Here is a 17,449-nt window from a genome sequence, read left to right on the forward strand (position 1 = left end):
GACGTTAAAAGCCTAGGCTGGGCACCGTGGCTCAGGGCTGAAGTCACGGTTACTCGGGAGGCTGACGTGGGAGGATCGCTTGAGCCCAGGAGGTTGAAGCTACAGTGAGCCATGATCATGCCACTGCACTCCAGCCTGGGCCACAGAGTGAGACCTTGTCCCAAGAAAAAATGAAGGGAAAATTCATTTTTCTACACGCTCTTTCCTCTTCTCACAGACACCCCACATATGCCTTTCTTTCCTTTAACAGTTCAGACTGGGGCTGTCAGTATGATGCCACTGAACAGGCCATTTGTATGGCATTGACTGTCCTTTGAATCCAATAACCCATCAACTTATTTGATTAACCAATTTGACTTTTTTGTTGTTCATTTCTGAATTGAGTGGTTCTACTGGATTTACTATGCTCTGCTGTCTTATAGCCCTAAAGTTACATGAGTGTGGTAAAGCCATTTCCACCAGTAAACTACAAATAATATGGCATTTACAATATAAGGACAGTGAATTATTTTATTTCAAAACCCCCAGATAATGAAGTCAATGTCTTACTCTAAAAATTAGTAAATAGTCTTGGGGTCGGGGGGTGGCTCACGCCGGTAATCCCAGCACTTTGGGAGGCTGAGGCAGGCAGATCACAAGGCCAGGAGTTCAAGACCAGCCTGCCCAATATGGTGAAACCCCATCTCTACTAAAAATACAAAAATTAGCCAGTCATGGTGGTGCATGTCTGTAGTTCCAGCTACTCAGGAAGCTGAGGCAGAAGAATCGCTTGAACCCAGGAGGCAAAGGTTGCAGTGAGCTGAAATCGCACCAGTATAGTCCAGCCTGGGCAACAGAGTGAGACTCCGTCTCAAAAAAAAAAAAATTAAGTAAATAAAGCGAAAGTGTTAGGCTATATATCAGCATTACAAAAGAGGCTTGACTTTGAGGGAACACTCTTCATTCTGAAAAAATATGATCGCTAACTAACAGATGTCAAATGAATTATCAAATTAGAAAACCACCATTTTGTAACCTTGAATGAATTAACTGATTCGGTCCAGGATCATTAACGGATGCTACAAGTATTCAGGGAAGAGCTGACGGAGAACCTAATAACCCGCAGAACCAAGGTCCTGTCTCACAAATCATCTGCTGGTCATGAGGGTGGGAAGATGCCTTTGTAATAGGGAGAGAGAGCCGTGGGCAGCCTCCCAACCCAAGCATCAATCTTGGAATCACTGAGTGTGGGTAGCCTGGCACTGATGTGATCCAATACAAAATGTACAACTTCAGCAGTGAAGGCTTCTTGGCAAAAAGTGTTTAACCTGAATTTAATCTGTGAACGCAAAAGTATCTGAGACAGGTCTCAATCCATTTAGAAAGTTTATTTTGTCAAGTTTAAGGACACACCTGTGACACAGCCTCAGGAGGTCCTGATGACATGTGCCCACGGCGGTCAGGGTACAGCTTGCTCTTACACTTTTTACGGAGACACGAGACATCTATTAATACCTGTAAGACGTACACTGATTTGATCTCAAAAGGTAGGACAACTCCGGGGATGGCTTTCAGGTTATAGGTAGATTTAAAAATTTCCTTATTGGCAATTGGATGAAAGAGTTATTATTTAAAAACCTGGAATCAATAGAACAGAATATCTAGGTTATGATGATAAGGGATTGTGGAGACCAAAGTTTGTCATGCAGATGAAGTCTCCAGGTAGCAGGCTTCAGAGGGAATCAACTGTAAAAAGTTTCTTATCAGACTTAAGGTCTGTGTTGATGTTAATGCTGGTCAGCTTTTCCTGAATTCCAAAAGGGAGGAGGGTATGATGAGGCATGTCCGACTCCCTCTTCCCATCATGACCTGAACTAGTTTTTTCAGGTTGACTTTGGAATGCCCTTGGCTGAGAGGAGGGTTCCATTCAGATGGTTGAGGGGTACTTAAACTTTCGTTTTTGGTTTACAAGTCAATCTTAAGATCTAACTTCCAATGTACAGGGAGGAACAAGGACGGCAAACAAAATGCATGGCTGTAAATGAATATATCCTTATTTTTTAGAGAGGCTTATGGACATATATAATAAATTAAAACAAACAATAGATTGGCATAAATATAGCAAACTACAAACAATTATTAAATCTGGTTGGTGAGTACATGAGTGTTTCTCATGCTATGTGCTCTTCTCTTCTGTATGTTTAAATTTTTTTACAATGTAAAATAAAAACAGGAGGATGCTGTAAGAATATTTTAAAATGAAAACTTCTAAAAGAATACATCCCCTTTTTAAAATTTTTTGAGATGGAGTCTCGCTCTGTTGCCCAGGCTGGAGTGCAGTGGTGTCATCTTAGCTCACTGCAACCTCTGCCTCCCTGGTTCCAGCAATTCTCCTGCCTCAGCCTCCTGAGTAGCTGGGATTACAGGCACATGCCACCACGCCCGGCTGATTTTTGTATTTTTAGCAGAGACAGGGTTTCACCCTGACCTCATCTGGAACTCCTGACCTCATGATCTGCCTGCCTCAGCCTCCCAAAGTGCTGGGATTACAGGCGTGAGCCGCCGTGCCCAGCCTGCATCTCCTTTTTACCAAACATTCTAATGACACTGTGTAGAAGGCTGAATGTTCTTGGAGGTTTTGTGATATTACTGGCTTAGATTAGAAACAACTGAAGTTGGAAAAATAAGCCGGTTAGAGCACAGAAATGCATAGGACATTCCTCCCAACACCCTGCTGCAGTGCATTAATAAAAGTAGTTATGTCATGTGTGGTTAACAGTATGTAAGGTGGTGCAATGAAGGTGCTTTTAAAACCTGCTCCTACCTCTCTTGTAATGCAGAGCTCATACAATGTCATGTGGAGGTTTGCTAGCTGTTATTTCTATTCTTTGTCCACATCATGGTCAGTGGTGTTCAGAGTGACTTACGAAATCCCAAGAGAACGTGCCCTTCAATGCTTAGAAACACTCTTACCTTCACATCTAAGCTTGCAAACCCCAGGTTTCAGAGCAGTTCTTAGAGTTGGAAGGTTTCCAGTGAGATGAAGGGGGTGGTGCGTGTGAAGGAGTGAACTTTAAACCCACCCATAAACTGAAAAGATGGACGCTCTTGGAACGTAGTGCCTTTTGGAACTAAGAACATACCGTTACCTCCAAGTGCCCGGATTGATGGAGACAAGCCCTGCCAAATTCCATTCTCTCGGCTGGAAATTCCAGGATAGTGCCGGTACTGGTAAGTGACATTTTCTTGGAATGTCACCAGGGGTTATAAAGTACTTCCCCAACCCCTACGTTTCTAAGGTATGAAAGGTAAAGGTCAGCATATAGAAAATTTAAATTATCACTAAAAGCATGGCAGTGGATTTAACTAAGAAAAATCCAAGAAGGATAGAGTCCAACTGAGTCATTGCAAGCCCGTTTCTTAAGGACTCCCTCCCCACTCCGTGAAATAAGATCTAGCAACGGAATTGCCAACTCTAAGTCTCACTGAAACACAACAGGCTTTATTTTATAAGTGTGTTCTTTATGATTCTGTAATCTGTAGCGTACAGGGGAACCTTTTTGCAATTTTGGTGCCGATGCTCTCTGGGCTTGTTATCCAAGGCTTTTACTGCCTGTAGTTTGGTTTGGTTTGTTTTGTTTAGGGGTCGCTATGTAATTCCAGCCCTGGCGTAACCTGAATCTGTGCAGGGGGCTTGTGTGGGTTGTGTGTGTGTGTGAACTGCGTGTGCTCCCCAAACATCAGGAAGACCCCAAAGGTGTACCATGCAGCCTTCTGTCATGAGAGTAATGTGACCCTTTGTGCTTGGCGCTCTGGGTGACCTTCCCTCTGCGGAGTCCAGGTGTGGGGCTGTTTCTCCAGCCACCAACCTCTACCCTCCACCCAGGTCTGCATGCTGGCCCAAGATTGAAGAGGAAAACTTGGTCTTTGTAGCACCACAGTTAGCCAGCTGACATGAAAGATTTACTGCCATCCCTTAACCCATTACATGGTAATAAATGGAAGTTGGCATCATTTCTTATCAGTCTAAGAATTTTGAACTCTGGCTAAATTCCTTTTTCTATAATCGGAGGGTGTAGAAAATCACATTTGTTTTTTAAACGGATGCTTTGGAAGACCCTGGTCAAAATTGTGGGCTCTGGGATCTGAAACTTTGATTTAAACCTTGACTCTACTGCTTATTAACTTTGGGACCTGACACATGACTTAAACTAAGCTTTAGTTTCCTTGTTTGTAAAATAGGTCTATTGATGAGATGGTGCATGCAAATTGCTTAGCTCAGTTCCTGGTATATAGTAGATGCCTCCTAAATAATAGCTATTACTATTTCCAATCTTGCGCTTCCCTGCTCCCTGCCAAAACTGAAAATGTGATTTACCAAATGACAATCGCAGGGTTATTTCAAAACAGTGTCTTCTATGTACGTATAGGAAATACACTGTAAGAATTGGAGGGGAGGCCGGGCGTGGTGGCTCATGCCTGTAATCCCAGCACTTTGGAAGGCCGAGGCGGGTGGATCACAAGGTCAGGAGATCGAGACCATCCTGGCTAACATGGTGAAACCCCGTCTCTACTAAAAATACAAAAAATTAGCCAGGCGTGGTGGTGGGCGCCTGTAGTCCCAGCTACTCGGGAGGCTGAGGCAGGTGAATGGTGTGAACCCGGGAGGCGGAACTTGCAGTGAGCAGAGACCATGCCAATGCACTCCAGCCTGGGTGACAGAGCAAGACTCTGTCTCAAAAAAAAAAAAAAAAAAAAAAAAAAAAAGAATTGGAGGGGAAATTACAATACTAGGTATTAAGACTACAGTTACTGCAACTCAAAAAGTATATAGAAAAGGGTGTGAATTATAAGTAGTTACAAAGTTCTGGGGCCCATTAAATCTGGGTATTATGTAGAAGCTTAACCAGGTGGTTGTGAAATTTTGCAATTAATATGAAATATTTATTTTATTAACTTTTCTCTCTATAAATTATCCTCATCAAAACTATCAACACCACTACTATAAAACTTTTAGAAGCAAAGACCTATTAATACATGGTGAAAACTACAACACTTCAGTTTCTTAATTTATTTACTAATTAGTCTTAAATTATTTATTTTATATCAAGAAAAATCTATGAATCTACAAAACTATCACTAGAATTACGTGGATTTAGCAAGGCTATAATATACAAAGTCACTATACAAAACTCAGTTATATTTCTATATGCCAGTAACAAACACTTTGAAGTGAAATTTCAAAAATCAGTACCATTTACAATGACATTAAAACTTCAAATACCTAGGGATAAATCTAATAAAATATGTATAAGACATCTACATAAAAACTATAAGACATTTCTGAGGAAAATGGAAGAGGCCTAAATAAATAAAGGGATATACCATGTTCATTGATTGGAAGACTTAATATTGTTAAGACGTCTTAAACTTATTCATTGGTTCTATACAATATATATATAAATTACAGCAAGTTTCTTTTAAAGAAATAAATGAGCCGATTCTAAACGATATATGGAAACATGAAGGATCTAGAATATCTGAAATTATTTTGAAAAAACCCCACAGATTTGGAAGACTTAAATAATATGAGTTCACATATGATAAAGCTACAGTAGTCAAGACAGTAGGGTACTGGCATAAAGACAGACATGCAAATCAACTGAATTAACTAAAGAGTTGCTCAATAGACCAGCAAACACAGTCAACTGATATTCCACAAAGATGTCAAAGTAATTCAATGGAGAAAGGAAAGTTTTTGTAATAAATTTTGCTAGAACTAGATATGCCTTATTCATACAATGGAATACTATACAGAAATAAAAAAGTATAAACTGCAGATACAGCCAACAACACAGATGAATCTCAAATACAATACAGTAAGCAAAAGAAGCCAAACTCCGAAGAATGCATAGTTTGATCAATTCATAGAAAATTCAAATAAGACAATACTAATCTATATGTATAAATATCTACATAAATCAGAAAGTGATGGGGGAGAGGAAATTGACTATCAAGGGCTCAAGGGAACTTTCTGGTGTGTTCCAAAATGTTTTATATCTTGTTTTGATTGGTGATTACCAAAGTAGATACAATTCTGAAAGATTGTTGAACTGAACCCCCGGTAGCTGTGTATTTTATTTATGTTACTTATACCTAAATTAATTTTTTTAAGTAAGAAATAAAAATTCCTTAGAGGAGGAAATGTGGTAGAATAGTTTCCCACCACAGAGAAACCAAATTCCATTTATCCTAAATGACAAAGCTTTGATTGAATTATTTTACATCCCTGTTACATTTCTCTAGGATCCAGGCCATGAAAGTCCTTAAAGCTATCAAACCAGTTTCCAATGCTTCCTTCCCTCCACCCCACCCTGTCCGCTGCATCTTTAGATACTGGCAGAGATGATTTTAAGAAACAAAATTGCATTTAGCAATAAAAATCAAACTGAAAAACAGACACACTTGTCTCTCCCTAAGAATAAAAATGGATAGAGCCACCTCACTGCATTATCTTCTTAAAGAATTCTCCTCTATTCTCTTTTTATGGAATTGAAGTTTCTACTTTTGCAAATGAATCCTGATTACCAACGCCGGTCATGCTGTTTGCTGTCTCATCTGCCGTCATGCAGTGTGCAGGACCCCTTGGTTTACTCCTGGCTTCTCTCTTGGTTCTATTGGCTCTAACTTACCCTGAGGCTTAGGGGTGCCAAACCGTGATACTCAGCAAATGATAGCTAATAACATGAATTTAGCCCTTCCTACATGCCGGGTTCTATCCTATATAATTTACTTACATTAGCTGAATTGTATCTCCACAATTCTCCTAAGAGGTAGGACCATCATTATTCCCATTTTACAGATGAGGAAACAGAGGCACAGGAGGGTGAAGTAACTTCTATCGAGTATGTGTCAGGGTTAGGGTTTTGACTCTAGATAGCTTATCTCAGAATCCATGTCTTTGTCGCAATGTCATGCAACCTCACTAATGCTTTAGCCAAAGGGAACAAAAAAAACCACAAGCAAGTGCCACTGCTGTGCACTGTGTCTGATAATGAAGACAGTCTTGGCAATAGGTACAGTGCTCGCATGAAACATAGACAATGTTTATCAGCATAAGTAGGCACTCAAAAATGTAGTTCTGATTTCATAGAAGCTTATGGTGTTGAATTTTATTACATTGCAGCTGTTGATGTCATTCCTCTGGATTTATACCTGGTTTCACTGAACTACCTAGAGGAAGAAGCCTTCTTGCTTTTGGGGCATAAATAAGAGCATCACCCGCCTTCCAGGGAGATGAGCTCATAGACCCTGTATACGACCTCTTTAGAGTTTGTTAATGGAGACTGTAATGACATTTCTGTAGTGACTCCCGAAGACCCTCGCACCATCCAGAAACGCATTGAATTTTATCTTTTCTTTGGAAATCGATCTTGCTATTAATCTACATGAAGGCAAAGTCTGTGTAACCCAAAATTATCCCATTTCCATGTACTCAGTAATTAAAAACCAACCAACCATCCCCTCTTAACAAAGTGAGGTAAGAATAGAGGTATGTTTTGTTGACATTCTCTCAAGCCCAGATATATAAACCTGCCTAGATTCTAGGCAGTCAGGGTCACTTAAAACAAGCTGGTGAACTAATCATTGATACCCAATCTACTCATTACAACACATACAAGTTTCTCTCTCTTTCCTTACTTCCATCTTTCTTTCTTTCCTTGAACTCTTTGCCCATCCTACGCCTAACTCACCTGCCTGCTCTAATTATTTAACCTTCCATGGTTGGCAGAAACTCAAGCCTTGAAATAAAACTAAGCCGAGATGTAATTTACAAGTTGTGAGTGCCACTCACCGTGCTGCTGTGTCCTCAGCCAAGTCCAGTGCTATATCTGAAAGTTCTTCCGGAGCTCCTCTTGAACATCTTACTCCCTCTCTTGGCAGGTGCCTGGCTCCTGACTTCTGCCTGGCTAGGCTGCCTGCCTCTCTCAGCTTTTCCCAGCTCGCCCTCCCCACCAATCAGACCCCCCTGGCTTTAGCTGGGCCTCAGGGTGTTCGTCCTTCCTGGACTCCCGGCGGGTGCCCAGCCCGCGCCTGCATCAGATATCTCTCAGGCCTTCCCCAGATCCCAGGCCTGTGGCACACCTAGTTTCAGCTATCAACACTGCCCTCTCAGTACGTGCCATTCCTACTCTGTCCACTCTGAAAAGGGACCAGTGTCTCTCTCGGTCTCCACTCACAGAGTCCCTATTCTCTCAACAAAAGGCCAATCAAATACCAAGATGGTTTCACTGACGTCTCGCCCAGCTCAAATGACCGGTTTTCTTAGGCCTCATTGTTGCTGGCGACTGCTGGTGCCTCTTGGTGTTCAAATTCAGAAGAAAGCCCGGACTGAGAGTGGCATTAGGAGACAGGAAAATCTCTGGAAGGAAAGCAAGGGCTTGAAGAGGGTCCATGGAAGAGACATGCATGGCAGGAGGGCCAGCGTGGAGGCTCCAGTTGGACACCCCAGTTGGACGCCCCAGTTGGACAGAAAAGAACAGGGAAGTGGTGGATGATGGGTGAATCCACCCAGGCGGCCAAGAGAGATACACACAGATGGTGGGTGTGGTGGCTCATGCCTGTAATCCCTGCACTTTGGGAGGCAGAGGCGGGCAGCTCACTTGAGGTCAGGAGTTCAAGACCAGCCTGGCCAACATGACGAAACCCCATCCCTACTGAAAATACAAAAAATTAGCTGGGCGTGGTGGTGCACGCCTGTAATCCCAGCTACTCGAGAGGCTGAGGGTGGAGAATTGATTAAGCCTGGGAGACGGAGGTTGCAGTGAGCCGAGATCATGCCACTGCACTCCAGCTTGGCGACAGAGCGAGACTTTGCCTTAAAAAAAAAAAAAAAAGAAAGAGAGACACACAGGAAATGACTTATTAAGCAAAGGGGAAGTCCAAGGAAAGACAAGAATATTCTTTAAAAAGAGAGTGAGATAGTGGAACTTGAAGAGGAGGACTGAAACTGTTTTGTTTTGTAGGAAAGGTGAAGGAAAAAGAAATGTCTTCCCTCTGTGTGTTTTCTGCCCCTGTAATTTTCCTAAGCTTGTCCGCCTCCATTTCCCCACAGGGGCCTGGGGAATGGACAGGTTAGCTGTCTTGCTCACTGGGGGAGCCCATACATTATTCTAGAGCTGGATCTAAAGCACCCCGTGCTCACCCTTGTTCGTTGTTTGTTCTTCCCTGGCAAAGTCTATCCTCTGATTCAAGTTTAATCAACAATATCATATGTACTGGGGCTTCTGGTGCCTCAGCCTCTGTCCTAAGCACCAGGGCAATTCAGCAAGGTGAACCAGGAAGCAAACCAGTCTTGGAGATGGGCGGGCTGGGGTTATTTGTTGTTGTTTTTATTGAGCCAGGGTTTGAGTCTCAGCTCTGTTACTTACTACTTGTGTAGTCTTGGATGAGCACCACATGCTCTCTGAGTTTTTGTTTTGATTATTAAATTGCAGTTAGGAATACTGGCAGAATCAAGTAGTAGAAGAGGTGTTAAGTACCTAGCACAGCACTCTTCACTCACTGATTATAAATGCCCCCAATGCCCCCTGTTTCCTGCATCCATGCCCTTGCAATGTGACATGGCAGACCTCCCATCAGAAGGCAGGACTAATGCTCCATCCTTTGATCTGGGCTTGACCATATGACTTACTTTGGCCAATGAGACATTAGAAAATGTGACACAAGCAGGGATCTGAATGGTGCAGGCACTGGGGCTTGCCTTCTCCTGCAGCTAAGAATCCTTTACACACCATGGAACAAGTGAAAGCTAGCTTCCTGGGGGATGAGAGACCATGTGGAGAGAGGCTCCAACCATCCAGACTTCCACCTGAGTTCCAGACATTAAAGAGAGGCCATCCTAGACCACCCAGCCCTGGCAGAGCTGACTTAGACCCGAATTGATCACTTAGCTCACAGAATCATGAGATGCAATAGATGTTTATTATTTTAAGTCATTCAGTTTGGAGGTCTTTGGCTTTTGTAGCAAATGCTAACTGGTATAGTAACTAAGAGCTGGTCATAATGGCCAATACTTATTGAGACCTTTAACGCCAGGCACTCTGCTAGGCATGCGCTGGTCTTCTAAGCTGCATCTCCTGGTGCCCATAACAGTCTTATACACTAGAGGTGCCCAGGAGAAATCACTTTAAGAATTAAAAAATTTTATTTTTATTGTACCTGAATCCAGGAAGTATAAAAGGATACTAAAATACAATCAAGTAACTGCAAAAAAATAGGTGTACAGGAAATAAATGCAAGTGTGGGAGACGTCAAATGAAACTAAGCATGGGGCAAAAAACAAAAGCAAACAAATATGTATATGATGGCTGCAGGCAGGTATATTACCTTGCTAGGACTGTCATAACAAAGTACCACCAACTGGGTGGCTTCAACAATAGACATTTGTTGTTTTAGCGTTCTGGAGGCTGGAAGTCCAAGACCAAAGTATAAGCAGAATTGGTTCTTCCGAGGCCTCTCTCCCTGGCTTGTAGACAGCTGTCTTCTTCCTGTCTTCATATGGTCATCTCTATGTGTGTGTCTTTGCCCTAATCTCCTCTTCTTATAAGGACACCTGTCATATAGGATTAAGACCCTAATGACCCCATTTAACTTAATTCCCTATTTAAAGTGCCCGTCTCCAAATACAGTCACATTCTGTGACACTGGGGGTTAGGGCTTCAACAGATGGATTTTACAGCGGAGATGCAATTCAGTCCCAAATTGTGGGAAATCTATTTGCTCTATGCTTTCCACAGCCAACACCCAAAGGGAAACCTAGACAGTTACACAAGTTCATCTCCATAAACTCATGAAAAACTGAACTACCTAATAGCTAGCACTCAGCCCAGACAGGTTTCCACAAGCATTCTCATTTTAAAAAAAAAAACAAAAAACTTTTGCGAGGCAGTGATATCTTCAATGCTTCTCTTATAGCAGAAACAATGGTAAGTTTCAAAAGATGTCTCTGACATCCCGTCTCAAGCATTGACCAATGATACAAGGTGGAGGAGAATGAAGTATTGATGCAATTTCTCTCCAGCCTTATTAAATGATGTAGTAGCCACCAGACAGGGTGGCTATCAATCTCTTCACCAATCTTTCCCCTAGAATGGCTTTGTTTCTTTGGACATTAAAGGGGTTTTTATTATGGAGAGTTTCCCATTAAAATGCAGCACCACGGTTGAGTGCCTGTGAAGCAGAGAATTACATGAGCACGGCCTGTCGAAGACCCCATGGACAAAGGGCAAGAGAGAAGCTTCCAGATAAGTGATGGCGTGTGCCAAGAGCAAGCTTCCTTTATTACATTTTAGGGGAGACACAGCTTAGCTCCACAGCATCTTTCCCCTCTTGTGTTGGACATTTTTTTTGGTGGTTTGCTCCCACGGCCTATCCTAAGGGAAGATAATTTTGAGAGGTCATCTGCAGATAACCACATCATGCTTCTACAAGTGACTCACCTCTTTCTGGTCTTAGCTGATCATCAACTGACCCAGGAGCTGTCCACCTATGGATTGGCCAATGACAGTGACCTATGGCCTGGCATAAGATGCATTTGGCCAATCAAATTCCTGCTCTCTCAGAGGAAGTGCAGAGATGGGCAGTTGGTGAGAGCTGCTGGTGTGGGGCAGGAGAAGCCATAAGGCGCTAAAAATAACAGCACACCTCACATCTATCTGGATGGCTGTTATCAAAAGAACAGAAAGTAATGCTGGTGAGAATGTGGGGAAACTGGAGCCCTTGTGCATTGCTGGTGGAAATGTAAAACGATGCAGCTACTATAGAAAATGGTTGAGGGTCCTCAAAAAATTAAACACAGAGTTACCATATAATCCAGCAATTCCACTTCTAGGTGTATACCCCCCAATGTTGAAAGCCGGGACTCAAAAAGACATGTGTACACACATGTTCATAGCATCAGTATTCACACACCCTATTGGTTCTGTTTCTCCAGTGAATCCTGACTAATGCATCTTCCAAAAGAATCTACAGAACAGCTGGGGAGCATGAGTCTAAGGTCTGTAGGCTCCAGATGAAAGATCCTGTCGCTGATGCTGGGCCAGCCTACAAGCACCCCCCAGACAGGCTGTCACAGAACAGTAGGGCTGACGGACCACGTTCAGTTGCTTGAATCCCATCATTTAGTACATCAGTTCCAAACACACAGCAAGAAACAAAGGGAGAGATCTGCAGTTGGTTGACACTGCAGGATCTGGTGCCTTCAGGGTGGAAGGACCACAGCCCTGGGTCCTGGGCTATGCAATGTTCACAATCTGTCTCTATCTGCCCATCAGTCTCCCCTGCTAATGGTGTGGTTACCGGGGCCAGTCAAATAGTCAAACAAGGAGGCTTAGCAGATGGAAGCTGCCCAGAACCTGCACATCCTTGTCCTACCAAAAAAACACAAGAGCACGATCACCTGGCCAGTATCCGGGGCTCGCCAGCTGACCTGCGGAGCGGCTGTGGGCTTTGTTTGCATTTCTTGAGCAGAGCACATATGGTCCCATCTATCTTTGTCATTCATTTCTCTTATTTTCTCCAGCAGAATTGAATGGTCTTAAAAGAGTGAACATGTATTGCAGATGCGGTGAGAGGTATGATGGTGAAACTGCTGATCTTCCTAGTACTTTAAAAAAGACTTTCTGCAAAGATCCTTTCTAGTTTGTGTGTTTGTTGTTGCAAATAAGTGCTTGATTAGAGGCCAAGCGAAAGCTGGTGGTTTTTATCTCATGAAGGTTAGGATCTATTTTGTTTTCCATGGATGCTAGAAGTTGTGAATGGAAAAATGAACATCATCTTTGAGTAAAGACATTTTAGAAGGAGACACATTTTGATTGTAAAAATGGAATGTGACTGGGCACGGTGTGTCACACCTATAATCTCAGCACTTTGGTGGGTGGATTGCTTGAGCCAAGGAATTGGAGATCAGCCTGGGCAACATGGCAAGACCCTGTCTCTACAAAAAATACAAAAATTAGCCGGGCATGGTGGCTCATGTCTGTACTCCCACCTACTTAGAGGCTGAAGTGGGAGGATCACTTGAGCCTGGGAGGTCGAGGCTGCAATGAGTATGATCACACCACTACACTCTTCAGCCTAGGTGATAGAGTGAGAACCTGACTCAAAAGACAATAGAAAGAAAAAGAAAATGGAATGTACGGGGCCAAGGGAAGGAGAGCAAGGAGAACCTGCTTTGGGTATTTGTGGGGTCCCCCCAGGACTCACTACTGCAGGAGGATGCAGAGGAAAGGGATAGGGTGGAGAGCGAGGCATGCTATCCACTGAAAGAGAGGGACAGGCACATGTGTAAGCTGTAAATCTCAGAAAAGAGAAGTAAAGATTAGTAGTGAGAAATGGGAAAGCCGAGAGGTGTTATTTGAATGCACACATTGAATGAATGAAAAAAGTCTCACGACAGGATTAGATAGAAAAATGCAACGTTTCCTTTTTAACCAAAAGAGGCAAGAGTTCACAGAGGAAATAGATTGTGCTTGAGAACAGCGATGGCAATTTTTCAGCAATACAATCAGGCATTTTAGGGGAAACTTAATAAATGGCTCGGATCTCAGTGGTCAGGAAAGGATGGAGAACAGATGTCAAAGGCTGACATAGATTTTCTGAGCAGAAAAAATAAGGTAGAGAGAGAATAAGCCTGGGACTGGGGGCAGAGAATTCGAATGCCCAAGGTCAAATTCAGTCTGCTAATGTCTGCCTGGCCCCTGCACAAGGACTCGTTCCATGAGGCAGCGCCTGCGCCCACATGTGTACAGTTGATTTCCACCGATTGTTCACCCAATGTGGACCACCTTGCCTCAGACCCTATTTGACACAAGTTCTGTCTCCAACAAACCAGCTGTCAGGACATGGTCTCAAATCTCCAAGAACAGAAATTTCTCTTGACAGTGCATTCTGTTACCTTCAGTATGAAAACTGGCAATGACACAGCAAGACCTGCAACTCAGGCTTCCTGTCCCCAGCCCTCCACAATGCTAAGAGCAATGGCAGAGCACCTGTCCAAGGCCTCGAATGAGCTGTTGGCTATACAGAAGCATCTGGAAGGATGCAAGAGCACCCTAGAATGACTATCATAAAAAACCTGCCCCATTCCCCCACAACCCTTTCCCAGCCCTTCTGTAATGTGTGGTTAAACTGAGTCTCATCCATTTTTCCTTCCTGCTAAAGACTAAGCTTGGGAAGAGAGTGGAGGGGAGGGGTGCTGGACTTGAGTGTGGAGACAGAGTGGCCTCCTGGGCCCCAAATAACCTTTGGGGGCCTGCCTGATGACTCTCCACAGCAACCACGTGGATTCTGGTACTTTCACTGCAAAATGAAGGATGCAGGTGATGGGCTGGGAGGGCTGCAAGTGTCCAGGAGGCTCAGAGCCTCAGTAGAGATGGAACCATAAGATATCCCACCTCTGCCATCACCCGCACAATCCAGCAACATCCCCAGTGCCACCTGGATTTTGCTCATTCCTCCATCATCTCTCCTCCCAAAGAAAATCTCCCTCTTCCTTCCTCAAGGGGTCCACATGGGTGGCCAACTGCTGGACCATTCCAAAGTCTCTAGGAAATAAGCCTTTCCTGCCTCTTCCAGCTCCTGGTGTTTGTTGGGAATCCTTGCTGTTCCTTGGCTCATGGCAACATAATTCTAATCTCTGCCTTCATCATCACACGGTATCCTCTATGTCTGTGTCTCCGTGTCCAAATTTTCCTCTTGTTATAAGGATACAGTCATACTGGATTTAGGGCCCCGTCTAACCCAGTATGACATTATCTTAACTTGACTACATCCATAAAGAAATACCCTATTTCCAAATGAAGTCATATTCTGAGGTCCCAGGTGGGCATGAATTTTGAGGTGGGGGGGATGCAATTCACACAAGCGTCATCACTTAAGGGTAATGAAGGCCAGAACTTTTGACTTTCTTGGTATAACCAACTTTAATTACAATATCCTGAATTTTTTCCCCCCAAAGTCACTCTGAAATGACCATCTACCCTTTTCCATTCCATAAACTTAGTCTAATACAGACAGAGCTCAGCTTTCAAATAGAGGAGTTTTCCTGAGCTGCTGCAGGTAAGCACGCCTGTTTGCAGTGTCTGTTGGCCAGGCCAGGTTGGGGGTGCCCATGGGAAGAAGGAAACCCACAGGATCCCATCCAGGGGAGGGAGCTCATAAGCATAACCCCTGGCTTGCTCTGCCCATCATGCACGTCTAGCATCCTGATTGGTAGGTTTGAAAGGAGACCCGGGTCATGGGCAGTAAGAGGTCCTGCATCTCGATTTACTCTCAGGAGTGACTGGCACTTCCAGGGCTGGGCTCCTCCAAGGATGGGCTCATCCCTGTGGGGTGGAGTAGGGGTCTGTCCAGTTCCACCACACCCACCCCACCCACCCCCTATGCCCACACCACCCACCCCCCACGCCAAAATTGGACTTCTGTATTAGGGAGCTTATTTGCCCAAAGATATAAGCCACATTCTCCAACCTAGACTGTCAGTTATAAATGTAGTCTTTGGGCTGGAATAAAGGCAGTCTTTGGGCCAGGCACAGTGGTTCACATCTGTAATCCCAGCACGTTGGGAGGCCAAGGCGGATTGATCTCCTGAGGTCAGGAGTTCGAGACCAGCCTGGCCAACATGGTGAAACCCCGTTTCTACTAAAAATACAAAAATTAGCCAGGTGTGGTTGTGGGCACCTGTAATCCCAGCTACTCAGGAGGCTGAGGCAGAAGAATTGCTTGAACCTGGGAGGCGGAGGTTTCAGTGAGCCAGGATCACACCACTGCACTCCAGCCTGGGCGACAGAGCCAGACTCCATCTCAAAAACAACAACAACAACAACAACAAAAACGGTCTTTGCGACTCCATTGGCCTCATGCCTTTATTTCACCTTTCATTTGGTTCAGAATTTGGGCAGGAAGAGTGTGCCATTTACCAGACACCCCCAAATACCTTGGCAACACGCAGGGCTCACTTTGAACACCAATTAACTTCTCAACAGTTCACACACAATCCATGCATGGGAGCCTTATTCCCTTAATACGCCAAAAAATATACCTGAAGCTAAAAATATACCAACCCAAGGCAAGCTTGAACTTTCCATAAAAGGCCATTAAGAGAATTGATTTCATCTCCGGGATTATTGCACTGTGACAGCTGGTATGCATTCCAAATACAGCAACAAAAGAGAAGGCCACGCTGTAGAAAGGAGTTTCAGTGGAAACCTTCCATACACCAAAGGCTCAAAGGAGAGGAAGTTGCTTGCCACCCCCTTGGTTACAGTTCGTAGTCATAAAGCCTGTTTCTATACAATAGACTTCCACGATTATCTATTTGCAAAAATGTACAAACACAGCCAGCATATTCTGTGCCTGTAGAAAGACCTGGATCAATACAAGTAACAGAAGAATGAAGAAAAGAGGAAAAAAAGATTTTATCAAGGCTGTTTACTTTAAGGGTACCTTAAAGACCTGCACAAACACACCTGCTACTTCAGTGCCAGGAAGAACAGAGCAAACATGGCTCTCCTTTAAAAGAAACTGCAGAAAGAGACTTTGCAGCCACAAAGCCAGTCACACCAGGAGGCGCTAGCATCTCAGCAAGTGAAAGCATAGAAGCCTCATCTTCAGACCAAAGTTATTTAAAAGGAACCCAGGATCACACTTCTGAATTAAGCCTACATCACATCGGGGACAGTAACATGTTGAGGAATGTTTAACCACAAACTGTATTGCCAGAAGGGAAAAATCTCCTGATTCCTAGCATCTGCCCATTTTTGTGGTGTAAATACTCCCACAGTAGCTGATTTCAAGCTGCCAGCATTGTCAGAGATGTGAAACACCACATCATTGTATAATATTTCCACCCTCCAGATACAATAGGTGCAAACAACTTCTAGAGCATAGGTACTAGTAAAATGTACTAACACAATGAGGAAGTAAAAAATGCTAAAACAATTAGGAAGTTGAATGTATTAAAACAACTAAGAAGTGATGAGTTTTGAGTATTTATTACTTTTGTGGTAATGTAATTTATTTAATTGTAAGCTTATGATTTTAAATTTTTAAATAGTGACTCTTTTAGCTACCAGCTCACAAAATTCCGGCAAATTTTACAATTGGCTTAAGCTGGGGCAAGTCTCCTTCAACCTACCATGGTCCGGGGAGCATTTTGAAAGTAACAAAGATCTTCCTTTCTCTACCTCAATTGCGGGAGGCCCATTGGGACAAAACGCCCCAGAGGCGACCACACGCGCATATTTTCTTTTCCTTCCTTCCTTCCTCTCTCTTTCTTTCTTTTTTTTTTTTTTTTCTCGCAGTTTCGCTCTTGTTGCCCAGGCTGGAGTGCAGTGGTGTGATCTCGGCTCACTGCAACCTCCACCTCCTGGGTTCAAGCGATTCTCCTGCCTCAGCCTCTCGAGTAGCT

The 17,449-nt window shown here is 43.6% G+C and overlaps 1 long non-coding RNA gene across 1 annotated transcript in view; it reads right to left on the bottom strand.

Annotated features, from left to right (window-relative positions):
• The window catches only part of LOC129529362 (uncharacterized), a 30,301-nt gene extending 18,775 nt beyond the window's left edge, over positions 1-11,526 (bottom strand). The window contains exon 1 of the long non-coding RNA XR_008674860.2: positions 11,481-11,526. This is a non-coding gene — a long non-coding RNA (uncharacterized lncRNA). The remainder of the gene's footprint in view (positions 1-11,480) is intronic.
• Between the last annotated feature and the right edge of the window lie 5,923 nt (positions 11,527-17,449).

The sequence above is a fragment of the Gorilla gorilla genome, chromosome 22 (genome assembly GCF_029281585.2).
Source record: "Gorilla gorilla gorilla isolate KB3781 chromosome 22, NHGRI_mGorGor1-v2.1_pri, whole genome shotgun sequence".
In the NCBI taxonomy this organism is placed as follows: Eukaryota; Metazoa; Chordata; class Mammalia; order Primates; family Hominidae; genus Gorilla; species Gorilla gorilla.